The following is a 27,481-nucleotide window of genomic DNA, read 5'->3' as shown; positions in this document are numbered from 1 at the left end:
AGCTCTAACAAGTGAATTTGGTAATCAATTCCCATTGAATTTGTAATTGGCAGTGATCTGATCTCTCCAGAATGAGAGCAGCCAAAGGAGCTCATTCACAGCCCAGAGCTGCCTTCAAGTCAGGATTCCAGGATATCAACACTTCTGGAGGACATCTGCCCCCTGACTGGATTTCACTGTTTGTTAAATCATCCACACCTGCTCCTTGAAGGGATGGGTTTTCCAGGCACCCAGGATGCTTTGAACATTCTGCCCAGCTGGCTGCTAAGGAAAGGTGGCCACACACTGTCCCTCTCAAAGCCCCTCTCTGGCAGTGCAGGACAGCCCTGGAGCTCTGCAGACGCACTCAGATCTCAGTTATTTCCCACAGATGGGAATTGCTTCCTCCTATGCTTCCCAGATATCCAAAAGAAACGAGGTTCTTCCTAAGTATTCAATCAGGGCATAAATTACAGCTAGAGAGGAAAGGTCTTGCACAGGAAATTGTATCCAGTCTCAAAGCAGCCCAACACCAATTTATTTATTTTTCCCTACCAAGCAGCACAGCCCATAATCTTTATTTTTGTGCCCTGTTTTTGCTTGAATGCAGGCCTATGTCTAGTCATAGATGACTGGCATTGTTTTCTTCAGGGTGGTGATTGGTAGGATGAATTGCCAGAAATGTGAAGCTATTTCAATTTTGTCATATTCCTTTTCGTTCCAATACCTTGAAAAACTCAAACACATGCCCCAACCCCAAATTACCAAAGCACACTCTGTATTTTCATTCCTGATCACAGGATGAAAAACTGGTATTTATTTTCAGCCCTAGAAATGACTACCAACACCTCAATTTCAGAGTTTCTTACAGAGACAAATTTCCAAGTATTTTCAAACACCCATTCCCTGAAAAGTGAAGGCATTTATGCAGGCACAAGAAGGAGACTCCCCATTTCAAATTTCAATGCATACAGGGAGACAATATTAACTTGTGCAGGGAAGCAGCTACCCCTGTTGTCACAGTGTGTTTAACCAGCCAAGTGCCAACAGAACTGCTTTTCCCTCTCCATCACCAGAAGAAATATTGCTTAAGTTTCTATATTCACAACACCTTTTCTGTCATTCTTTTCTTAAGCTACTCTTGTTTGCTCAGTGTATTTAGCAGACATTTATCTCACTCTATCAGCAAAGATTAAAGACTCATACTACCTAGTAATCCAATTACCCTGCATGAGAAAAGCAAATGTATCTTTGGTCATTGCCCACAGAGCTCCAGGAATCCATCACAATATAAAATGAAATCTAATTAATTGTATGCTTTGGTTTAGCTTCACCCACATCATTATTTCATTCATTTCTAATGGATATGTTAGCAGAGATTTAATACTTTTAAATGCACAGAGCCAATGGGTCAGCTTACTCTAAGGTCAGTGTTCAGATAATTATATTTTTAAAGAATTGTATCTGAAAAAAGTTAGTTGTGGTGGGAGACACAAAGGAGACAGAGCTGCAGAGCCTTGGGATAACACAGCACTTGTGCAGGAGTCTGAGTGTTTTGCAATTCCACTAATCCTCATTTCACATTTCGAGAGAAGAGGACTCTCATAAAATCTTTTTTGCTTCTTCAAACACATATTTTCTCACAATCTGTTAAAGCGAATGGGGCAACCCTGAACTAGCACAACACTTATTCAAATCCCAGAGGCAACCAGTCATCAGAGTAAGGTTTGGTGAAGAAGTAAACAAACCCAAGTATAATGCTATAGATACATGGGTTGGTGAGATATAATGAAAATACACTGAGGAGTAGGAAAAAAGCCTGCAGTGTGGCCTTAAAACAAGTAGAAGTATTAGAAGAAATCACACATAGAGTAATGCAAAGCCATTGTAAAATTGAAATTACTTGGAGTATTTCATGCTTAGAGTTATTTGGGACCCACACTGCATCTCCAGGCTGGGACAGAGTCACGGGAGAGCTGTGAGAGCCAGAGGATAAACCAACACTTCTGTAAAACTGCACTAAAACAGCAGAAACAAAGAAAGCTTCTCATCATCATTTAGCCAATATAGTGTTATAAAGCAACTTGCCCACAACTGACAAGTTGAGTTTTTTAGATAGTGAGAGACAATGGCTGGAAACATAAAGCAGACAAAAAAAAAAAAAAAAGTCATCACAGTAAAGTTACAAAACAATCTGTTAACAGCAAGGTGTTAACAGCCATTAGGAGAAACTACTTATAGATGTGGTAAAGTCTTCATTATCTGTGACAGTTGAATAAAGGCTAAAAGCTGTCTAAAATATATGACATAATGCAAATAGAAGTTATAGGGAAAAACCCACAGAATGCATTAAACCAGAGATCAATTAGGCAGTAATAAAGTTTCTCCCCCAACCTTGAAAGCAATTGAAAATAACATTATTTTCTTGAATGTATTAAAACAAGACAAGACATAAATATTTTACTGAGTCTGAATGGCTTGTCTGCAGGAAAAGAAAATGTTTTATTCCTTAAGTGGTTAATATCTTGTTTAATCAGTGCTTCCACTTTGTGATATACCAGAGCTCTAGGAAAGGAACTGGGAACAACTAGAACAACTGTCTCACCAAATAAACAATCTCTTAGGAATATCAACATCCATGCTTTCCAAAAACATATATTAAATTTGCTTCCGTAACTCCACTCCTTTTTAAAAAGCAAAATCACCATCCATGAAGTCAGTAAGATTTTAAGAACTGAATGCACTGTGTTGTCTCCTGGTGCCCTTGGTCTTTTCCTTGCTATTCTGCAGTGTAAGTTGGTAGGATATAAAGCAAGCTTCCCCAGCCTTCCTGTGGTGAGCACGCAGGTTGGCAGCAGTGTTTCCTCGGGCACAAACCTGGGATGTGTGCATGACTGCTCCAGGGGAGGCAGCACAGGGAACTACAGCAGTGACACTGAGTTAAACAAACTTTACATGTCCACAGCCCTCCTCCAGAGAAATGCTACAGAAAGCCTGACATGACAAACCCCTTTACTTTTACACAGTTACTGGGCTGCTGCATCCACAGGCTCCACACAGAGAAGCCATGGGAAACTGCTGTGTCCCATGGCCATGATCAGAACAGAGTCCTCGGTACAAAGCAGCACTCGGACCAGGTATCTTGTGCTCAAGCCATAAGGGAAGACTGTGTTAAACCAGACAAAAAGACTGACTGTTTCACTTGTTTTGAGGGTGATGCTTCTAGCTCTTGTCACTCCTTAAAAAAAAAAAAAAAAAAAAAAAAAAACCACAAAAAAAAAAAAAAAAAAAGAAAAGAAAAAGGAAGCATATTTGTAACACAATAAAAGCAATCTGCCCTCCAAACACACACATACACACACAGAGAGTCAGGCAAATCTGGGGAGTTGTACAGCAAAGTAGTGTTAATTTGACATTGAGCTTTGCTCCCTGATGGCTAATTGTCAAATATAAATGAAGTTGTGCTCGCACTGCAAACTACACACAGGTCATTTTAACTCGAAGCTGAAGAATATGAAAGGCACAAGTCACAAAAGAGAATCAAGGGGAAGGAAAAAGAGAAAAGAAAACAAAACAAAAAAAATTCAACATGAAAAAAACCCAAAGGAGGAAAGGATATGATGACAGTTCAAAGAAAATATAACAAACAGAATGATTTTATTTGCTTGAAGCCCATGCATGGCTACTGAAGTTGTCTACTTTATGAGGATGGTCTTAAAGACAGGTACGAAGGGAAAGTTAGTCAAAAAATCAATTCTCTAAGTTCCCAGCAGTTCTCCTGCATCCATCAATAAAATAACTGATGCAGTATTTTTTGTTCTGTGTAGTGTGGCCTTAAAACAAGTAGAAGAAAGTATTAGAAGAAATCACACACAGAGTCATGCAAAGCCATTGTAAAATTGAAATTACTTGGAGAATTTAATGAATGAAGCTAGAAGATGACTCATGCAGTCCTCCTTTGTCCCACAGGGGAAGTTTAAAGGGGCATCTCAAACAGGTATTTCACAACCATGACTTTTTCTGGGAATGAAAGGCAGAAGCCCCAAGGAGAGGCTTAAAAAATGTAATGCTTGTCAAGAAGCACAGAGATCTATATGTTCTTCAAAAACATCACTTGCATCTTTCCAAAAGACAAAAATAGACATAACAACATGGGGTTTATTTAACAAAGTGTAAATGAATTAGATTTGAAGTGAATGCCATCTACCAACTGGTCAACATAGCAGGTAAAGCAATTTCTGAAGAATGAAGCAGCCTTTTCCTCTTTAAGTAAAATATTTCCAGCAAAGTAGAACTTGAAGCCTTTCGAACTATTTTCTCTACTTGTTCTTGGATAAAGAGCAGCTCACTGCACACAGGCTGCAAATATTGCCAATCCCTACCTGTCTGCACTGCACTGAGGCAAATGGAGGCAGAGATTATTACTGACCCCTTTGGAAGCCACACACAGCTTTGACCTTCACTGGGCTCCTCAAGGCCTTCGTGCTGCTCCTTCTTGAGGGAAGGTGATTTTTACTTCTTTAATCATAAATTCATTATCTCATTTTGATGACTGCTTGCTAATCTCCTGCTGATGCTGTGATCTTAATTTAGCACTCACATTTTGAGAGTGCTACACTGGCTAAAGCCCTCTGTAGGTATGAGGTATGGCAATCTCTTTGTGATATTGCTTTTTATTTAAAAGTTGTGCACTATCCTTCTGAGCAATTTAAATAAGGTACTGCTTAGAGTTTCTGTCAGGTTCTTCAAACTTGGCATAACTGCTATTGATGCAAAAACACCAAAAAGTTCCATGAAAAAAAAAAAAAAAATAGAGCAGAAAAATCCTACACAGGCCTTGGATAACAACTGGAGTAGTCACTGGTGTGCACAGTTAATTAATCTCTTTATTTCCAGTAGAGAAATGGAGCTTGACTTTCTACAATATATAACCAATCTCCCTAAAATAGACATTGCAAGGAAGTTGTGACTCTTAATTGCTTTTGTTATTATTCACTAGTCAATCTCTTCAAAGAGCTGAGCTACAGCTTGGCAGCTGCACCTTCCACTACTTCAGTGGGATTTGCAGGTGCTCAGCAACTGCCTGGATGTGGTTGTTGGCTGTTTTGACAGCTATGCTATGCACATCATTCTCACATAATAGAATAACACCTTGGGAAGCAACAACCTAGGCAGGATGAAAAACATATTTGTTTGAGTCTTTCTCTCTTTCTCCTGGATGAAAATATGTTGGAAAGCAGAGCTAATTTTCCCATTTGGCTTAGTGTAGGTACTTGTGTGGCCTACCAGCCCTCACTGGTTTGCCCTTATATAATTCTAGGCACATATGTTTCACTTTCAGTTCTTTCATTTAGTTTCAAATGTCATTTACATTTTTCATGTTTACAGGCAGTGATTCAGTTGTGGATGCCACTGACAACCAGCAGGACTCTGATGGTCTCACAAAGAGGTTCCTAAAGCAGCCAAGGAAATAATTGTGAAGAAATTGAGTCCAACAAGGCAATGCTGGGTGAGCCAACAGTACCTGTTGCAAACCAGAGCACACAGTGATGATTCAAAAGCCTGCAGGTGCTGTGCTGATGCAGTTCTACCATTTACTATGATTTGCTCACATGCCCTTGATTCTTAGGAATTTCAAAGGAACTCAAAGAAAATGTTGCACTTTGGGGGTCCCGAGGCTCTCTGCCTGCAAAGACACTGCCCTGAAGCCAACAAGAAATCAGCACAAGAGAACCAGGTGTGGAATCCAGCTCCTTGCAGGCTTTGTGCCAATGTCAGCTCAGCCAAAGCATGGCATCCCTCACGTGCCCTCCCTAAGCAGCAGCACTGAGGGTGATCTTTGAGCAATGGAGCCAACACTGGCTATGGAATCACTCTCCAGACCTGAATTATGAGAGGCTGTCAGCACCTTTCATCAACATGCATCATATTGCTTAGCTAATGGACCCTGAAAAGGATCTACTATTTTTCAATATTTTTTCCCATTATTGTAAATAGATGAGATTCTGCTCCAGGCCACGTAAGAAAGATGAAAAATTAAGAAGAAGAGACATGAATACATGCAGAGAATATGAAGAAAGAATGTGATTGCTCTTATTTTTTTTCCCCTCAGCAAGGCATTTTCTTCCCCTTGAAAAAACTAGCAGCTGCCCTGAGAAGAAGACAGCTGAAGTTACCAGGAATGCAAAATGGAACGAGCATTCAAAAGAAGCAATACTTTCAGTAAAAAAGTATTTACTAGTTTCAACATTGTATCAGCATTTTTTCCCTAAATGGTAATTGTAAATCTCTTTTTAAAATAAGAAAACCCTCAAACTTGGTTAATGCACAAATATGAAATCTAAGCATAAAAACATGTTTTGACACAGTGTTACACAGATTTTTATCAAAACAGCTAATTTAGCTGTAAACAACAGTTCTTCTGAAATAAAAAAGGTATCTACATAAGTTGTCTGGTCTCAAAAATTACCTCTTTGAATCCTAAGAAATTAAGGAAACCCCACATTCTCAAAAACCCTATTTTTAATGCTACTTTTAATCCAAACTTCAGCACTACATCTGTGCATTTCAAACAGAGTTACTGAACTTATCTCAATTTAAGCCTGTGTAAACACATACAAAGTCATGGCAGTGCATGAGAACAGAGTCCTGGCAGAGGCAGGTTGCTGCCATTTGCAGGCTGAGATGAATGTGGTGGGTTCTTCTCGAATTATTCCACCTTCTTTTTCTGATTGAAACAGGTTCCAGCTTTCAGGGTCTTTCAGGTGATACGTTTATTATATACATGCATATGTTTTTGCTATTAATTTGGTGAGGAAAACCAAATCAAATTTAAGAACAGATGAACTCTGTGATTTGCAAACCTAACACTGGGCAGTGTGAGAAGTTAAAAGTATCCTTGCTCTGGGGACTTAATTTGAAAGTTTAAAGGAAGAAAACAGACTGATAACCCTGCCTCCACAGTATTTCCACAAATATAACCTGGATTCCCTTCTCCATGGGTTTTATTGGTGAGGGTGTCTTTTGGATTTTGTGGGGTTTTTTTGTTTGTCTTTTTGGTTTGTTAGGGTTTTTTGTTGGATTCTTTCTGTTTATTTGTTTACTGAACTAGTTAGATGTATGAACACAAAATGAGCACAGAGAAATTGTAATCTTATAACTACCATAGTCCTGACTGCTGGATTGAATCTTCAGGTCACCATTTAATATTCAGATGCACAAAAAAACCCCATTTAAATAATGCTAAGGTTGAGCTGTGCCACAAACCAACAGATGCTGGGCAATTCAAATTTAAGGATGATACTTCATTACCACTGTTCTTAACAAGGGAAAGCAAAAGCACATAAACTAAGAATATAATTTCAGCCTTTCAAATGAATTCTTCAGGATTTATTGGTGTGTTACAACACTAATGTTATTTTAAGCACAGTTTTCTGTTGTTAAATGCCAGAGACCTTGACTTTATTCAGGCAATAATAAGTACCAAAAACTGTAAGAAAAGTAAGTGCAAAAACAGAAGAGTCAGATTCCCAGTGAAGTGCTAAATAAATCCCTGTAAAAATCCTACCATATTGTTGGGAGGGGAGTGGGAAAAAGACTCTGATGGTGTGAACTTCCAACATCATACCAAATGCAAACACAGAAGGTAAAGCTTGGTAAAAGCTGAAAAAGAATGTTGCTGAACTATTATTCACACATGGAATACAAAACATTGTGGAATTAGTTCATCTGGTATAGATAGTTCTCTCTAAAGTCTTATTTTATAATTCTTTATTTGTGATGTAAATACACAGCAGTCACAGCACCAAACTTCTATACAGAGAGTTAGTTCTCTGACAACGAGTCTTGGTGATATTTAAAACATAAAATTAAAGGAATTGGGTTTTTTCTCATGTGCAGTGACTAATTAAATGCTTGAACACAATTAGATTTAATACAAGTGATATAATAAACGAGAAGCTAAATGGTACAAAGTACTGAACTTCTCCAGTACAGGGCTACAACTGTAGACATTTCTGATGTGATCACTCCCATATTCTTTTTGCAGTTCATTACAGGTATTTAATTTATTAACCTGCAAGAACCCCACATAACACTCTCAAATATTTTTTTATAGTAAAGAAAATAAAAATCATTCCCTAGTCATGCTTGATCCTTTTTAGAAGAGAAAAATGAATGAATGAAAGAAAATCTATCTGAAATTTAGAACATTTGTTACTACAGATTCAGATTTCCAGGTTCCTCATTAGTTGAGTCCCCCCCATGACACAGGATTACATACATAATCTTTAAAAAAAGACAAAGAAAAAGAGATTTCAGCAATAAGAAGCATGTACTTCTGTGAATCTGAATTAAAGAAAGAGACAAGAAATGAAAAAGGAAAGAGAAATATCTAGTTGAGTAAAGACTGAAGGGACAGAATCTTGAATATAGGACTGCATAGTATAAAACACATCTTCAAAGCAACTGAAGCTTAAAAATTCAGAGGAAGTCTTTGAAAGCATATGCAACCACATAGTAAAATGTCTGAAGCCTATCTGTCAAGACAAATAATTCAACTGTATGTCTAAAGGATTGCTTTACAGGTCCAACATACATTTTCCTGAATTCATGCCTTTTATTTCAATGCCTTGTTTAAAGAAACCATACTACATATAACATTTAAGTACCAGCCTCCTCTAATGCTAAAGCCACAAAGGTTGTCTCACTCACAGTGAAAGATTCAGGCTTCTTATGCAATAAGAACACTGGGACACTTCAAGCAGTTACTTATTTCACCCCATAACAAACTCAGTTGGATGTTTGCGTACTCTGGAACAACAAGCTCAGAACCACCAAAGTACCACGAATTAAAATATCAAGAAACAAAATCCCCAAACAAACATCAAAAAACACTAACAAAAACTAAACTGGGAAAAAAACCCCCATAAAATGAAATAGAATACTCACTAGGTAGAAGCAGGCAAACAGAGACAGGTCACCATGATACAGCTGCAAGACCAAAAACCACACCTGTAAGCCTTTACCAATTTAAAGGCAGCTTCACTCAAGCATGCAGCAGGTGGTAAGGGAAAAAAAAAAAAAAGAAAAAAAAAAAAAAAAAAAAAAAGAAAAAAATCAACCAAACAAAACACCCAAAAGCAAAAACAAAAGAAAACCAAAAAAAAACCCAAAAAAAACCACAAAATGTTTCAGAAGAACACAAATGTATATGGATTATGCTTCCAAAAAAGGCAGTGTTCCTACCTTGCTATATTGGTTCAGAAAAATATTTACATAAGACATTTAAAGTTGTCAGCAGTGGCAAATTTGTTCAAGTCCTTATGAAGAAAAACGCTTTTTGAAAGAAGTGTGCCTTTTTTTAGTTCCACTGAATTCTCCTAATGAAATACTTAGAATCAGCAAGTGAAAAGGATGACTGAAAATATCCTAAGCTTCCTTGATTCTAGAGGATATAAGCATCACACTATCTAAAGTTAGCATATGAACCAGTTATCTGATAAGTCACAGAGAAAAATAAGTCACATCAAAAAATCCAGTCTTAATCCTTTCAAAATCTCCTTAAAGGAAATATACTTACAATCTACCAATACTGTATTAATTTTATTTCCTGGAATTTAACATATAATTTGCTTTTCCTCTTTTATTTTGTATTTTTAAATACTTGAAGCTCAATATTTTTTCCTTCTCCCACTTTCAGCTCCGAATTCTCCTGTATGAATGAGTTTCAGTCCTGCTTTTTTCTCTCTTCTCTTGCATTTAATTTTCTTTACATTTGCAAGATTTGAAATTAGTAGCTGCACAGTCTGAGACAAAGATAATGTAAAAATACCTATTCCAGAAAATCAAGATGCATCTTAGACCACTTTGGCAACAAAAAATAAAATTACTTTGCCTTACCTTTTAACAAGTCAAGGCAGCTGGACAGATAAGTGGGGAAAAGAGCTGAATCCCATAGTTACAACTTGTCCTGCTGTTTTCAATAGCAAAACTGTTAAATTAGTTAACAATTTAAATTACAGTTAAAAATTAAAAGAGGAAAAATCATAGGGAAAAAACATATATCCTAATGGGACTTGTTTGTGTGCATTTCCTAAGCCCTTCTCACCAAAGTGATTGTAGAAATATAAACAGCACTGAAACTTTTAATTAGAGACTTTTTACATCTCTTGTACTTCTTGCACCTAAGAGAACCCAGATTTTCCCTTGTCCCTACAGTTCCTGTAGCAGAATTTTGAACCTTAAAGCTAAAATGGAAGGGGGGACACCGTCCTCAGAGTGAGCCCACATGTGGCAGAATTCACCAACTCCAGCTACTCCATCTGGAGTAATTCCACAGGATTGGTTTACAGGCCAAGAACCAAATCCTGGGGAGCTGCAGGAGCCAGAAATGTGCCAGCAGGACCTGCCCTTTGGGCAAGGGCGGAATTTCCCCTCTGCAGCTGCCTCTGACAGGGGCAGCACGCCAAGAGGTGCTTCCAGCCTGGCAGCACGTCCCATGATACCCTAAAGTTGATGCAGAGCATGTTTTCTCACCCTGAAGCAATTTCCTGACACATTCATGGGGACTGCTGTGGGTTTTGTTTTGTTTATCGTCTTGCTAATGAAGTGTTTGTTTGTGTGAGTGCAAGTGCTCCGGGAAGAAACCTCCAATTTATCATGCTTGTGTTGACATTGCTTCATCTGCAGCCTAAACACAAGCAGAGGCTGCACAGAAATCTTAAGGGTGGTTAAGTGTTTAATACCATGTCTAGCACACCAAGAAGAGCTGGCAAGAAGCCCCATGGATTTGGTGACACGTGTCTCTCCAAATCAGCAGCTGATTAGGACAGTTGTACGACAGAACAATGCTCTGAGTCCTACAGCTTGGTGAAAAATATAAAGAAAAAAGGAAAATGTTCCAGTAACTTATACAACACAGAGCAGATCTGAATGAAAATTCAGTTCTATTTTAAAGAGGCAGATTATTCAATATATACACACCTGCAGCAGGCTCAAGCCCATTGGAAAATTCCCATATTTGAGGAGGAGGAAATGTACTGATGAATAGAACTGCTGCTGCCAAGCAGGAGAAACAAAGTGCAAAGGAATAGGAAAAAGAAATCAATTTCCCTTATCACTCTCCAGCTGCACATTGTATTTCTGTCTGTCATGCTTATATAGGCAAATCATTGTATTATCTTTCCTCCTGTGGACAGTTCCATGGAAGCATTTGTGAAATGGAGGATGTGTATGACTTGTCAAAGGCTGTGACCCTGATGATAAATCTGTACCCCTCCCTGAACAAGTCCCTGCTGTGCTCCTCTGGTATAGATCTGCTCCAGAACATATGGGTTCAGAGGCAACCCTATATTATCTGGAAGATTTTCTCCTTCCATTAGAATTTAGCTGGGGACAAAGCAGACTTTTAAAATTGTTGACATATCCCTGAGACCTGAGCTTCAAGCGTTTCCATGGTACTTGTAGAAGATCCACAAACTTTACAGAGCTGAATAGGCTGCTGAGAAAGGTGTAACCAAGGGTCAGTGTGACACCTCCCAGCTTTGAACAGAATGTGTTTACTTGTGAGGGCTGCCAGCTGAGAGGACAAAAAAACCAACCCACAGTGAACATCTTTTGCATCAAGAGGTGGAACCCAGAAGTTTTGGTACCCTGAATTCTGGTGCACCCTTGTGACCATGTGTTCACAGGAGTCCGAGGATGAGGGAAGAGACAAAGATCTGACTCCATGTTTCAGAAGGCTTGATTTATTATTTTATTATATATATTATATTAAAACTATACTAAAAGAATAGAAGAAAGGATTTCATCAGAAGGCTAGCTAAGAATAGAAAAAAAAGGAATGAATAACAAAGGCTTGTGTCTCGGACACAGAGTCCGAGTCAGCTGACTGTGATTGGCCATTAATTAGAAACAACCCCATGAGACCAATCACAGATGCACCTGTTGCATTCCACAGCAGCAGATAATCATTGCTTACATTTTGTTCCTGAGGCCTCTCAGATTCTCAGGAGAAAAAATCCAAAGGAAAGGATTTTTCAGAAAATATCATGGCTATGGATCTTCCTACTACCCTGCAAGTTCTTCCAAGTAGAGTCCTTTTACATCTCTTTGCCCAGTAAGCCACCACACAAAAAAAAAAAGAAATTAGAGAGCCATTTTCATAATAAAAAGCATCCTATTTTATAGCTAACAGTGAGGGTCCTGCCAAAAAAAGCAGACTGTGTGCATGGTGAAGAGGCCCAACCAACATCAGAGCTTTGACAGCTTGCTGCAGCTCAGCATCTTTCCCCATCTTCTCCCCCAGCCTCCAAATCTGTAGTCACTCAATTAAGTGCCTTGGGATTTGGGATTGGAAGGTGCTAGGAGGATGTCAGTCATCATTAAGATAATTATCAGACTTAGACATTATGCATTATTTATTCCAAATATTTATTCATTATTGTGTCCCAGATTAATGCAAGCTATTTGAGGCAAATTATTTCTTATGGAAGTATTAGTGAGAGAAATTCTGAAGCAGAAAAAAGCAAGCTACCAGCCAAAAAATAAACCTTGCCAAGCTCCTTCAAGGAGTGATAGAGTGGAAAAAGAGAGAGAAGAAAGTTTTAATAAGATGATTGATCCTAAAGCTGTCAGGTTGTATTATTGACAGTATGCAAGCCTCTTCTGGGAGCACAGATGTTGATCTAATATATTTGGTCTGTGATCTAATTTAATATGTTAGATGTCCTCTTGGTAGACTGTAAATTTTCTTCCAGTTCTTTGGGGGAAAAAATGAGGAAAAAACCTCATAGCTGCAAAAACTGTGTGCTTAAGATTTCTTCAGCCAGTAAGTTTATGTATTATGTAAGGTAAACTGGAACAGCTTTTTGGACCTAATAGCATTATTCTGATTTTTGTCTGTTAAAATCCAGTTTAATATGAATAGCCCACAAAGTAGAATTGTGGTTAACAAAAATTTTACCTTAGCTTTGCTTCCAGTTGTTCTTAATATGGTTTTTAATTTTTCTTAGCACTACAATGACAGCAAAGTCTGGGGCACATCCACCCTTTGGGCTGCACAGACATGTAGCATAGCAGGAGGTAGATAAGATACACTTTGACCAAGAGGCAAATACTAGAATTATCAGCAACAGACCACTTCTGCAAGCTGAAATGAGGGCAGAAGAAGCTAAGAGATTTGCTCAGCCTTGTAGGTTCATCAGTAGTGGAATTAGCTACTTGTCAGCTAAAAAAACCTTCTGAGATTTTTTGAGTTGACAAGTGGCAATTTTATTGTAAAAAAAAAAAAAAAAAAAAAAAAAAAAGGATCTTGAAAAATAATTTTTCCTCTGTGTGCATATATTTTTAAAGAAAATTGCTTTACAAAAGAATAAATAACCAAAATATATGCGTGTGTGAATATGTTGTAATACTAAGTTCTTTTACCTGCTACTCAATTTTTGACATGCTTTTCCTTTATATTTTCCTATTACTGAATTTTCCATATAGTTTCTTATATTTACATGGGAAGGCTTCAGAAAAAAAAAGGCAACTTTTCTATTTTTGTGTTTGAAGCCACCTGATCCCAAGAAATAATGTTGTATGAACCCTAGTAATATAATAATAAATTTTAAAAATTATTTTAAATGTTATATCTCACTTTTTTGGGCGTATTTTCTTCTTTAACTCTTTTGACTCTTTACAGTTTTAAAAAAAATCAGAAGGGACCAGAAACAGAAGAATAAGAAAGTGCATTCATATATCCGTATAATTCCTCATTATAAAGGCCAGCCTTGATGTGCTTTTGCACTTCTGCTCCTTCTCTTCAGTCTCAACATCGGATCTAAAAAGAGAACATGTGTCCATATTTGGCAGTCCTTCCACACCACTGGATAGGAAATATGGGATTTTGATCTCTCAGATCTATTTACTTGGCATCTAACCATAATGTGTCACTTGTATTAGAAATCAAAACTCTCACAGGTCCTGACCTGCAGCAAGCCACTGCCAGGAGATGCAGGCACCCATGTAAAGCAAAGTCACTGTGCTCCTGACATTGCACTGAAAGCTTCTTTAGCCCTCAGACACAGAGCAGCAGCTGGGAAGCATCAGCCCAGCTGTGAATTGACCACAGGATCCTGACCCAACAGCAAACAGCAAGGGCCAAATACAGAGTTAACACAATTCTGCAGGGATATTTCTGTGGAATACTCTCCCAGCTTGCAGTGACCTTCAGGGAAGGTCTGCTTTAAAGCACGGGTGAACTCAACAGCTGAGTATCACCAGAAATCTGTTTGTATCTGGACATATGATAAGGAAGAAAGAAAAAAAATGTTTACGTTGCCCTGACATAAATAGTGGAAAGTTTCCTTCTGACAGTCCATAGAGGAGAAGGTGAGCAGCAGGTTAATTGCATTCTGGTGGGAGATTTAATTTTTAAGTTTCCTATCACTGTTTCTCTCTTCCCTTAATGTTGCCACAACATTTTGATGTTAGTTTAATGCAAACAAGATTTAAACAATGAGTATTTATATTCTTGCTGGTAGAGTTCCAGCACAGTGAAAGACAAGGAATCAGCAATCTACCAGCCAGCTAGAAGTAGAAGGGGCAGAGAGAGAAGAGAGTTTCTGTTTTACAGCAATTGAAACTTGGAAACTTCTTTGAAGAATTTTAAATGAGAACCAGATTGGCACTTGCATGTAAATGACCACTGTGTTTATCAGAGCAGGAGAGTGGTGAATTTGAGCACACCAACCCACCACAAATGGGTCCCTTGGACACTGCTTGAAGCCTTCTCCTGTCCTAAGGCAGTGTGAAGCAGAAATGTTCTGCCTGACCTCTTTTAACCCAGATCATTTAAAAAGCGGGAGCAAGGAGGAAAGAGGTTTTGAGTGAAGGAAATAAAGAGGTGCTCACAGCTTCTTACTGAATTTTACAGCTCTGCAAACTGAGAGTGGCAGGCCAATACTGTTCCAAGGATGTAAGTCAGCTTTTCCATTCCTTTTCTGTCCTTACCCCCTCTCATTGTGTGCAGAGGTCGAACCTCTCCAAATATAAAAATATGCCATCTGCTTGAACTGAAGATTTGGCTTTGGGAAACAGGAATAAACAACAGGTTTAAGTTCTTTGTATACCCGAAGGGAGGGTGGGAGGGAACCCGCCTTCTGTGAGTACTTATCAATTTGATTAAAAAATAATGTTGATATGGAAGAGAATTATATAAGCGAAGCTCTAAAACAGTTGGGAAGATTAAATGAGTTCTCTGCATCACACACACCCAAAGAAGTCACTACACATATGGAGCAGGGACGAAAGAGGGAAGCCAGGAGCTCAGAAACTACAAAGAAATGAGGAGTTTACTTATCAGTGAGCAATTATTTTAGCTAATACATACATTATGTTTTGATGAAGACTTTTTCCTTTGAAAACTGTAAGGTTTTTATGGAAAACCTGAGAAAAAAAAAAAAGGAGATTAAATACCTTTTTATTTTTGAAAATTATTTCAATATAAAACAATGCTTTGAGTTTTCATCTGATGCTATGACCATTAAATTGTTCTCTGAAGAAAGAGCCTTACCATATAACCTATATTGTTAAACTACCTATACAGAGTGATAGATTAAGGCCACAGTAACATTCCTGGAACACAGGACAGCATCATCACTATTAACAGATTAACAATAGTCAATTGAGGCTTCATTATAATAAACTACTTTCCCAGTCCTGCAAAAATTCCACAATGAATCTTGTAATAATACAATTTTTTAGCTTGGAAAAGAACTATAAATCATCACATCCAACTGTTAAATCTATCACCAAACTATGGCCCTACATTGTGACATTTACACTTTTAAATATCCTCAAGGATGACAACTCAACAACTTTGCTGGCAGCCTGGGAATTGAAGCCACATGTCCTGAAACCTAATTCAGAAACACATACTTAACTTCATCTCCTTTCCAGTTTGTAAAATGGGAGCAGCTGATGGAGAACTACACCTCATTCTATCACCTTTGCATGGTTGGCATTCAGAGCCATAAGGCTACATCTGAGTCTCTGAGACTTTCAGATTCTTTCAGATGTCAGAGATCCTTGGTTTGTGTCAGATCAGAAAATGTATGTACAACTGTGCAATAGAAAACTCTACTTTCTAAAATCTCCTGTACTTGCAAAATGCAGACACAGAACTGGGAACAAGACTAAGGAAAGACAAAGTAAAGAAGGAGGAGTTTGCCCAGTGCATCATTTTACAAAGCAGTGATAAACAAGGTTAAAGATCTCTTTTAATTATTAATTGTTGAATATTTCCTTTTGTTTTCATTCTGTCTCCTTTAAGGGAATACTCCTGGCTGATCAGATGATGCTTAATACAAGTCCTATATTTGAACTTCTGTCCTTTCACTCATGCTAGAAGACCTCAACTCTCACTTCTTTTCCTCCTTTCCTTTCCTTTCCTTTCCTTTCCTTTCCTTTCCTTTCCTTTCCTTTCCTTTCCTTTCCTTTCCTTTCCTTTCCTTTCCTTTCCTTTCCTTTCCTTTCCTTTCCTTTCCTTTCCTTTCCTTTCCTTTCCTTTCCTTTCCTTTCCTTTCCTTTCCTTTCCTTTCCTTTCCTTTCCTTTCCTTTTTGAAGAATAGGAATGGGGCAGGGGGACCCAGTTGACACATTATAAGCCACTTGAATGGCTAATAAATTTTTCTTTGAGACAAGAGTGCTGCTGCATGGCAGAAAGCAAAGCTGTGCAGGATAAACCCAACAATTTTTTGGCGCTAACAAGAGGCAGGAAAGTTTGCAGGCCAAGCTGAGTGATACAGCCTGATCTCTGGTGTAGGGTTGTGCTGAGGAACTTTATGAAGTAACTAACAGGAACTCACTGTGCCTACCGAATTCTTAATCAGTTCTACACAGTCTGGAGCACCCATGTGTTGCCTCTCTATTTCACAGAATCACAGAATTTTCAAGACTGGAAGAGACCTATAAGATCATCTAGTCCAGCCGATGTTCTAACTGTTCACTAGATCATGGCAGCAAGTGCCACATCCAGTCTTTTTTTAAATTCTTCAAGGGATGATGCCTCTACCACCTCACTGGGTAAATGATTCCAGTTTCTGACCACTCTTTCTGTGAAGTATTTCCTTCTTACTTCTAACTTACATCTAGCTTGACGCAACTTGAGACTGTGTCCTCTTGTTCTATCCGTTGTCGCCCGGAGAAAGAGGCCGACCCCCAGCTCACCACAGCCACCCTTCAGGAAGTTGTAGAGAGTGATGAGGTCACCCCTTAGTCTCCTTTTCTCCAGGCTGAACAACCCCAGCTCCCTCAGTCGCTCTTCATATGGCTTGTGTTCCAAGCCCCTTATTAGTTTCGTTGCTCTCCTCTGGACACGCTCAAGTAACTCAACGTCCCTCTTAAAGTGAGGGGCCCAGAACTGGATACAGTACTCCAAGTGCATTTCTATAGGCAGGGCAGGGCACTGTCAGTTTAGCACAACATGTCAGAGGAAATCTGAATAGTACAGAATTTGATTCCTAAAAAAATACCATGTGAAACCAGAGATCAGACCTCGCTCCACAAGAAAAAATGTGGTGACCACTGAAATCCATTTAAGGTTATCAGCAGTAAGACCCAATAAAATGCTATGAAAATGGCTATAAATATCAGAGCAACTTCAATAGTTATTCAATGGTATAAAACACTCCATTCCAATTTAAATAGAGATGACAATGTAATACATCTTGATTCTTATGTCTCAGAAATTAGACTTGCCTCAAGACTTTCAGACATACATTGGATTTTTTCTATATCTAACTTTCTTCGTTTATTGGAGCTGCTAACTCAGCAAAAACATTGTAATATGTCACTTGTTATGTTCTAATTCTGCTGAAAAATTTCTTCAGTTCTCCTTTAAGAATTCGAGAATCTCCTACAGGAATCTGTCATCAGCAAAAAGCATTGCTATTCAAAAGAAAAAAAACAGCATGTCTCTCTGATAAATATCAGAAAAGTCCCTTGGTGACAGTGATGTACTTCATCCATTTATTTATTTATCACACAAATGCATTCAAAAAAGCTCATATCATAACACAAAACATGGGAACAATCTATGAATATTCCCCTTGCTGGGCCATTCCTCCCACCACTTGGGTCTGATGCCCTGTAAAACTGTCATCTCCAAATCAGTTCATACCTCAAAAATCCAAGCCCTTACAGCAGGTAAGGTCTGCCCATGTAACTCCATGCTCCTCATCTTTGCAAAATTTAGATTTCAGCTGTCAGCTCAATGGCAGATTTCTCATTGAAATGTCATTTCACACATCACTAAGTTTTCTCCCCTTCCCCACCTTCTCCCTTTCCCTAGCAGAGCTGTTTGGAATCTGGCTAGTTCTGATCTGTGTGATAAAAAGGTAACCAGACCTAACTAATTCTAACTAATTTCCTAATTTCATCAGGAGCACCAGGGACTTTCAGACAGACAAATGCTGGATCTTATCTGAAATTGGTTCTCTGAACAATGGGGGTACCTGCTTCTACTCTCACACATTTCCATAGCAGATGTGGCTCCACAGGCTGCAGGACAGTCACTCACAAGCTTGGACTAATCCAGAACCTCTATTGCAAGGAAAGTGCTGTCACAGAGCAAAAATCCATCACATGTGGATCAAAATAAGGATCCATGAAGAAAGTACCTGGCCAAGAACTTGCAGCTGGGAAACCCTGGAATAATCCCATGTTAGGATCTGCTAAATTTTTGATAAATTCTTAAATGTATCTCTCATTGTTCTGGCAATAGAATGGACATTGGTACACAGGTTCTTAACCCTGTCTTAAAAGACAAAATTTACAATGGATTAGTTTGGGTTTAAGCAGCCTAGCTTTGTCAAGATGTTTTAGTAGATCACTGAAGTTTGTGAACCACACTTCTTGATCAAGCTCAAGTAGATTTAGGAGTTTTTCTTCATCTAGTGTTGCTGCCATTGAAATATCTCTACATTGGAGTCTAGAGCCCTTTCTAATTCCCTTAGGCAATTCCAAGCAGCATTTCCCGCTTGTTCTGCACAAACAGAAACCCTCACTAAAAACAGCAGTTGAGATGTGGTGAGGTCCCCTAGATGTTTATGTTTAGGCACCTCAATCCTGCTCAAACTACATGGAGAATTAGTCTGTCACAATTCTGTTCATCTGGTTGAGCTGCAGCATCCCTGATGTGAGTGTGCCTCTTCAAGGCTCTTTCTTGCACAGGCTAAATGAGAGCACAGCACTTAAAAGCTGGCCACATGCTGGACCTGATTAGACTCTGGAAGCCTGGCCTGAGTGCCAGTACTGTGTTATTATTCCCCAGGGCTTCCAGATGTCTGTAAGCAATATTTGAGCTCTACATAAGAACTTCCCCAGTCTAAATACGCCTGCCTTGTAAGCATGGATGCACCAACAGGAATTGTGAGGAGGTGTCACAGAATCTGGGGTGAGAAGCCACAAGCTGGTCACTGCCACTGTTCAATACAGCTCCACTCTGACTGACAGCTCAGGTTGCAGGAACTAATAATCAGCATATTCAATTAAACTGCATTGGGATCTGGACTCTCACATCCAGCCAGCTTAGGTATTGCTGTATTGCTGAGGTAGTGGCATTTGTGAGTCAGAAATTAAATCCTGTTTCCTCTATTGTACTCTTTATGTAATGATATAGAGGGAAAATAAATATGTAAACTCCAGGTTTTGTGCTTCCTCCAGAACACCAAGGTTTCCTTGATATGAATAGTAATGAACCAGGGGAACGAGAACTGAGAGCTGTAGTGTTACAGGGCATGTTAAAGTTAAGACAGGTTTACATGAGTTTTACTCAAAGAGATAACAAAGTTTGAAGATAAATTCAATCAGGGAATTCCTACAGGAGCAGGAAGCACTCGCTGACAAGCACAGTCTCTCTGCAGATTCACAAACCTGTGAAACTCCCTGCCTTTGGACCATTCTCAAATGACTTTCCCAAGGCCCACAGGGGATGTGTGACAGGCAGCCAACATCCCCCAGAGACAGCACAGGGCTGGTGCTCCCCAGGCCCTGGTCCCAGAGCAGCTCCTCTCTGTTTTGTCAGAAAGACTCATTATGGCAGATGCCAAAAGTTTATGTTTAGGAATGCATCTCCAACAGGGAGACCAGTAAGACTCACACACAATGAAAATGTCCCCCAGGAGCTCCTACAGCTAATGACATCCATTTAAAAAAAATAAAATTAAAAATACTGCTTTCAAACACCAACACTTAGAACCAAGCATCTTGCTAAAGTGACTGAAGTAGGAGAGATGAAAAAGAAAGAAAAAGAAAAGGGAAAAAGGAAAAAGGAAAAAGGAAAAGGGAAAAAGGGAAAGGGAAAGGAAAAGGAAAAGGAAAAGGAAAAGGAAAAGGAAAAGGAAAAGGAAAAGGAAAAGGAAAAGAGGAAAAGGAAAAGGAAAAAAGGGAAAGAAAAAGAAAAAGAAAAAGAAAAAGAAAAAGAAAAAGAAAAAGAAAAAGAAAAAGAAAAAGAAAAAGAAAAAGAAAAAGAAAAAGAAAAAGAAAAAGAAAAAGAAAAAGAAAAAGAAAAAGAAGCCATAATTCTGATATTTAAGTGGTTTTCCTTGCCAAATGCTTTCTTATTTGCCCCAAAGAAGAAAAATTCAGGAATACTTTTTTCCTTGACATGATGGCAAAACTACTGAACACTACGGAAAGCTGGGCTGCAGGTTAAAGATGGAGGTTATTTGTGTCAAAAAGTGCTCTAACTTTGTGCTGCTGCTGCATTGGAAACCAAAACAAGTTTTAAGGAGTACCTTTCTCCCATGGGGATTTGGTATGCTTCTTGATGCTTCAGGTAAGGGAGCAAAGGCATTAGGAGGTCAAAAAACCCAAACCAGAAAAAACACAGGGGAGGAGAAAACTGGAAAATAAGAGATGCAGTGTTAAGAGTCTTGATGCCCTCTAACCTGTGTTTATCACATAGCTGTTCAATAAACTCAGCAAATGCTTAGAAGAAAACTGTCATTTGTAAACAGAGATAAGTTGCCCCAAAAACTGTTTACAAGCAGAATATGTAAATTCTAATTGCAGTTCCCCAAAAAATAAGCAGATTCCTGTTCATAAAATATATAATTAAATCGGAAAATACTCTATTTGTGGAATTTTTTATGCTGCTTTTCCATGGTCCTGCTGCTTGGTTTTATTTCTAGGTGATGAAAATGCAGATGCTGCAGCATTTCTTCATACCTTAAAGTGTCTTTAATTTAATCCTTAATCCTCATTAAAGTTCTTTAAACAAGGCTTAAATTCTAAAAGTTGGGAAAAATTATATATTGGTCCTTTCCCACAAGTGAAGTCAAATTCTTCCTCTAAATGCTGTGCTGTGAAAATAAACCAGTCAGCAAATGGCTACTCCTGGTTTCAGCCCCTTACTCCTTGAATGGAGCACACAGAGAGCTTCTGCTCTCCTGCCATGCTCCTGTGTTTGGAGGGACCCTTTGGGAAGGAGGAGCCACCCCATGCTCTTTGGTGCAGCAGAGCCTGTGACAGGAATATTAAAATGTCCCAGCAGATTATGGGAGGTTTTACACCAGCTGGTGTCTGAACAAACCACGAAGGAAAGGACTGATTTAGAGACTGGCCAAACCCACATGATTATGCCAGATTTTATGAGCTTTTCCTGTTTGCAGGCTTCAGGTCTTCAGGTTTCTTTTTTTTTTTTTTTTTTTAACTTACTGGTTGTTTATGGGGCATGAAAACATCACCTATACTGTGGCAGAATCTTTAATGCCAAGTACCAGGACCTTATAGCATGAAGGCACCCAAGCCAATATCAATACATCTTCCCAGCCAGAACACAGAAATGACCTGTCCTAATTTCTCATTTCAATTTTGCCAATTTTGACCATGATCACTGCTCATAGAATCGTTGAACAGTTAGGGTTCAAAGGATCCTTAAAGCCCATCTGGTTCGACCCCCTACAAGGTGCAGGGATATCTTCAACAACATCAGGTGCCTCAGAGTCCTGCTCCATCTGACTTTGGATGTTACCAGGGATGGGACATCTCCCACCTCTCTGAGCAACCTGTTCTGTTGTTTCACTGATAGTAAGTGTAAATTCTAAGAGTGAAGAGGGGCTGCTAAGCCCTTGACAGTTACATGTGGGCTTGCAGTGGTACAAGGAGCAGACCCTGAAGGAAAGATGTTCCACTGGGACAACTTAATTTAGGACTGAAGAGTTTAGGTGCTTTCTCCTGGAAGTAAATGGCTCCAAGCTTGGAAACAGCATTGATTAACATTCTGAGAAGCTCCTGCTGCTGAGAATGACAGATAATCTCACCTTGAGCCCTGAGTATTGTTGTTTTTGTGATTATTCTTCCACAGGGTCAGAAGGAATTGGCAATATTACAGCGCTGCTAGATATTCAGTCATTAAGAGACAAATCAGATGCTATGTGTTTCTTTAGCCTCAACAATTAAAACCAGACTTAATATTCTATGTAATATAAGAAAACCCCAACCAAAAGAATCCCTTCATTATAATTTGCGATATAATGGATTGTCACATGTTTGTGATTATCCATTTTGTGCTCACTTATCAATCTGCTATTTGAAGAAATTACAGAAGAGCAAGAATCACAATCCAATTTCCTATTCCTGTTCCCAAGCTGGGTGTACAAGAAATGAAGATGTGTGGCTACTTGACAGTCACCCTACCTGGCACCATGCATCATGAAATAATGGCTTTGGCTGTTTCTTTTCTGTACAGAAGACTTCAGTTTACCAAACCTGATGGTATAAGGAAATCAGTCATCTGAAACATTACTATCTAATCCACATCAGCTTCCACTAGAGCCAACAGAGAATGATTATCACCTGAGATGATTAATCTCAGCCTGAGAGAGGTGTCTGAAACTGGAGGGACTTATTAACCTCTCCACCAAGTACAGAGGGAGCAGGGACAAGGCAGTCAGATCAGAGCTGTATCTCGTAGATAGCCAAGGTCAGCAAGATGAATGTTTGCCTACCCACTCTTCACAGCCATGGGCTCTCATTAGATGCTGCTCTTGGAGCAGTGCAGGTCTATCTCTGCTGCTGCACAGACAGCAAACATTGGTATATTCATCAGAAACAGCCCCAGTCCCTTATCTCAGATGTGTATCTGGGCAACCTGGAAGTACAGAGTGCAGTGTAACCAGCACCACTTCACCTCTCCCCGAAACACAATGGCTTTTGCAGAGGAACACTGCAGCCATGTAATCATACACAGAAACTGCTGGTGAAAGAGCAAGTCAAGTCTTCACTTGCCTAGAGCTGAAATGGGGATAGATGGGAGACTGAAAAGGTGCAAGAAGAGGGTGGCTCACACTATAATGTCACCTTGAAAGTGATCTGAGCAACTCCTTTTATTTAGTCAGAAATTTTCGGGAATGAGATTTGCCACTGGGATGAGAACAGCTAAAACAGCAATGTAATTACATAATGTTGTCATCTATAATACAGCTATTGGACCTTACACACATAGCAAATGAAGGTTGACATTTTTATAAAATATTTTTTGTTCCATTAATTTATGGGGTTCCTCCTGAGAAATACAGTGTTTATATTTATGCAAGCTTTGTGTTACTGAGGAGCTGCTGGTGAGGATAAAAGAGGCAAGACAAAATTAGAAATACCAAGCTACTCTCCAATAATCCTTGAAATCTGTAGCACTATGCCTCTCTCCTCTTTCAGGAAGGAAAAATCTGTTCACATAATGACACTGGAGCCGACATTATGCTCCTGAGCAGAGCCTGAGGACATGGCCAGGCTGCAAAGGGCACTGAGGTGAGAGATCATAGGGATAATCACCTCTTTAATCCTTAAGGATCTCCTTCTTCCACCTTCTCCTTCCTGTCACACAGCATTCCATCGAGCATCAGCTGGGGAATGTGAGCAGCAGCTGCTCAGCTTGGTGCAATCCTGCTTGGGCAAGGCTGGGATACTGGGACTCCAGCTTGGCCTGGCAGAGGGACTTCTAAATGTCCAATATTAAAAAAAACCAACAACCCAAACCCAAAAAGGAAGTGACTGAAAACACAAGTGCATGCATGATCTGGGACCTGCTGCAAGGACAGTCACAAGGTACTTTGTCCAGCCATGGCTACTTTAAGCTCTGTCTTTCAAAATCTCTTTGACATTGTAGGAACATGTTTCAGGAGCTCCCAGATTGGCTGTGAATGTTTCCAAAAAAAGCAGAATGTTTCCAATAAATTATGCTGGTGGGAATCAAAAGCAGTTTTGAGCAAATTGTGCCCCAGGCTCTTCTGGGTCTCCCTCAGGTGTGGGTTTTAGTGTGAGACAGTCTGAAAGCCATATGGAAATGATAACCAGCTCCTGCATGCACAGTGAACTTGAAATTCCTGTCAGTTCTTTCCCTGGCTTAATGTTGAAGCAAGAATATCAATGTCCTTAATTGGTTTCCATGTCCTGGAGGCCCCTGGTATGCAAAAAATGCCCTGAGGACATGAGTGCTGATCTATTACAAAAGGTAAGCAAAAAACAAAAATGAAATATTAAGAACTGATGTGCATGAGTGGTTTGCAGCCATCTTCACTGCTGATATCAGGTTATGGCTTTTAGTAACATTCTGCATTTCAGAAAGCTTCTAATGCACATCTCCATTGTCCTGCAACAAGCTGAGTTTCTTGCCTATCTGTTTATTACATCTGTCAATCATGTGTGAAAATTGATGCCAGAAAGTAATCTGAAAATGCTGTTATATCCAATAGCAGTGATAAGGATGAGCTCTAAGGCTCAAAGGACTTTAGTGGCAGTAAACTATGCACAGCTTGGATCACAGCCTTTTCTGTCAGGCTACCTTTCATTAAGTTTTTACCAGCAAAAGAAAATGAGAGAACCCAAACAAAACAGAAAGAAGCTAATATTAAAACGTGAATTTCTGACAAGAGCTAAAGCAAGTCTCTACTTGCACACAAGATTATTTTAGAACCTTAAAGGAAGAGAGGAAGGGGGGAAAATTTAAACAGAGGATGTAATTTTGCACTATCTGTGCTCTCTTGATTCCTATTCATATTCCTAGGAAAACAAGATGGCTTTGTACCTACATGAAGAGTTTTGTGTGCAGAGGGTTGAGCCATAAGGTGCCTTTTAAAATCTCCTGTAAAACTGGAAAAACTTTACCTTGGTGGGAAGGGATTTTTAGAAAAAGCTTTTAACCAGGTGAAGGAAAAGAATGGCTTTTCAGAATGACAGAATCAATTAGGTTGGAAAAGACCTCTGAGATCATCGAGTCCAACCCATGATCGAACACCACCATGTCAGCCACATCATGGCACTGAAGCCTGCGTTCAGTCTTTCACTAAACACCTCCAGGTGACTCCACCACCTCCCTGGGCAGCCCATTCCAATGTCTAATAGCCTGTTCTGTGAAGAAATTCTTCATAATGTCCCACCTTAACCTCCACTGGCGCAGATTGAGGCTCTGTCCCTGGCTGCCTGGCAGAAGAGCCCTACCTCCGCTAGCTGCAATCTCCTTTCAGGTGCTTTCAGAGAGTGATAAAGTTTCCACTGAGCCTCCTTTTCTCAGGCTAAACACCCCCAGCTCCCCCAGCTGCTCCAGACCCCTCACAGCTCTGTTGCCCTTGTCTGGACTCCAGCACCTCAATGTCTTTCCTGAGCTGAGGGGCTCAGAAATGGTCACAGCACTCAGGATGTGGCCTCACCAGTGCTGAGCACAGGGGGACAATCACTGCCCTGGTCCTGCTGGCCACACTACTCCTGATACAGGCCAGGTGCCACTGGCCTCCTTGGACAATTTTTTTTGGCTCTTCCTATGCTTACTTATACCTAAGCCACTGTGAACAACTTGATACTACAGAATAGGGAAAAAAGTGAAAAAGGTTTGCATGTTCTAACTACTTCCCTCTAACTACTATCATAATTCCTTTCATCAGCTATACCTAAGGTCATCTAAACAAATGGATGACAACTTCAGCTGGAAACAAACAAATCAAACTTATCCTATGCAGGGACAGTGATTAGACTTGGTGATCCTTATAGGTCCCTTCATACCTAGCATATTCTATGATTCTATGAACAGCATTAAAAATAGTGGAGTCATTCTTGATTCTGTGAATAGAATTTCCCAATAAAGTTCCTCCCTTACCTTGTGAGGAAGGAAAAATATTCTTGCAGTAGCAGTATTAATAGAAACACACAGATGGAGAAGTGGGGAGATGGGGAAGAGAGCCCAGGACCCTCTGAGATGCTGAGCACTGGACTGACCTGGTGCATGTTCAGGTTTCAGCCTGCTCCATGCTGGAGGCCAGGGCTGCAGTTGTGACCAGACGAGCAAGATGAGAGTGATGTGCACATACACCCTGCTGACAGATGGTCTCGCTGCTTTGGAGTCTCCAAATTCAGAGTAAGGCATCCTTCCAGTCATCAGATTTCCTGTGCTATTAAAAGAAGAGCAGCATCTGAATCTCCCCCATCCTTCCAATATACCTGCACATCCAGGCTCTGTGATGCCAGCTTGGAGGCTGGGAACACTCTGCTTAAGGCAGTTACTCCCTGAGGACTCACGCTGGCTCACTCAGCACTGACTGCAGCACTGCTCTGCAGGGTGACACAGCCTTTACACTCACCTTTATTTTCCAATGTTTTCCCAATTCCATGCAATTAGGAGTGGCACATTTAAATGATTAGATTAAATTTATACCGGTATTTCTTTCCCCTCTCTACCCCAAGGATGAGATATGTTTAAAAAGGTGGCCAGAAATTGTTTCAGCACAGATACACAGCAGATTCTGACAGCAGTTTCAGCACCAGCAACTGGTTTCAGGGTTTTTTTCCCTAATTGGATATCATATTGTCATCATGCATTGGTTTCCTGAACTTTCTGTCTGGAGGGGAAAATGCAGGAGAAAGCTTTAATTTGACAAAAAAGAAAAATAAAAAATCCTAAATAATGGTTTTGTGGGCACTGACACGATACACTTAAATTTTAATTAATATTGGGTATGTGTCCCCAGCAATTCTGCATGAAACATTTTAAACACATACATATAAATAAGTGTATTTTTCTCTTACCTAGGGCAAAGCTCTCATTTACCTAAATCAATACCTATTGATTTATGGATGATGTTTGTGTCTTTACCTATTACATCAGCTTGGACAGATCCCTTGGCTTTTCTTACTAGGTTCACTGCTTTACCTTGGGAAGTAAATACTTTGTTCAAATACATGCCAAAGGCAACAGCAACACTGCTCAAACATGCACGTCAATTGCTCTTCCCATCCAGTATTTAAAATAATCCCCATGCTTTAGATGGTCATGCTATTTAAATCAGACACACAGGTAAGTTCAGAAATACTCACCTGGATGGAAGGATGGATCACATAGAAAATCCAAGCATGTTTGTAACCCAGGCAAAAGTTTGGCCCTGGAATTCATGAAAACGTTAACAGAATGTCAGCCTGTCACATCTAATTAACCCTAATAATAACAACTCACACTTCAGAATGCGAA

The sequence above is a fragment of the Ammospiza nelsoni genome, chromosome 7 (assembly GCF_027579445.1).
Source record: "Ammospiza nelsoni isolate bAmmNel1 chromosome 7, bAmmNel1.pri, whole genome shotgun sequence".
NCBI classification, from domain to species: Eukaryota; Metazoa; Chordata; class Aves; order Passeriformes; family Passerellidae; genus Ammospiza; species Ammospiza nelsoni.
Note: the sequence above shows the minus strand (reverse complement) of the source record.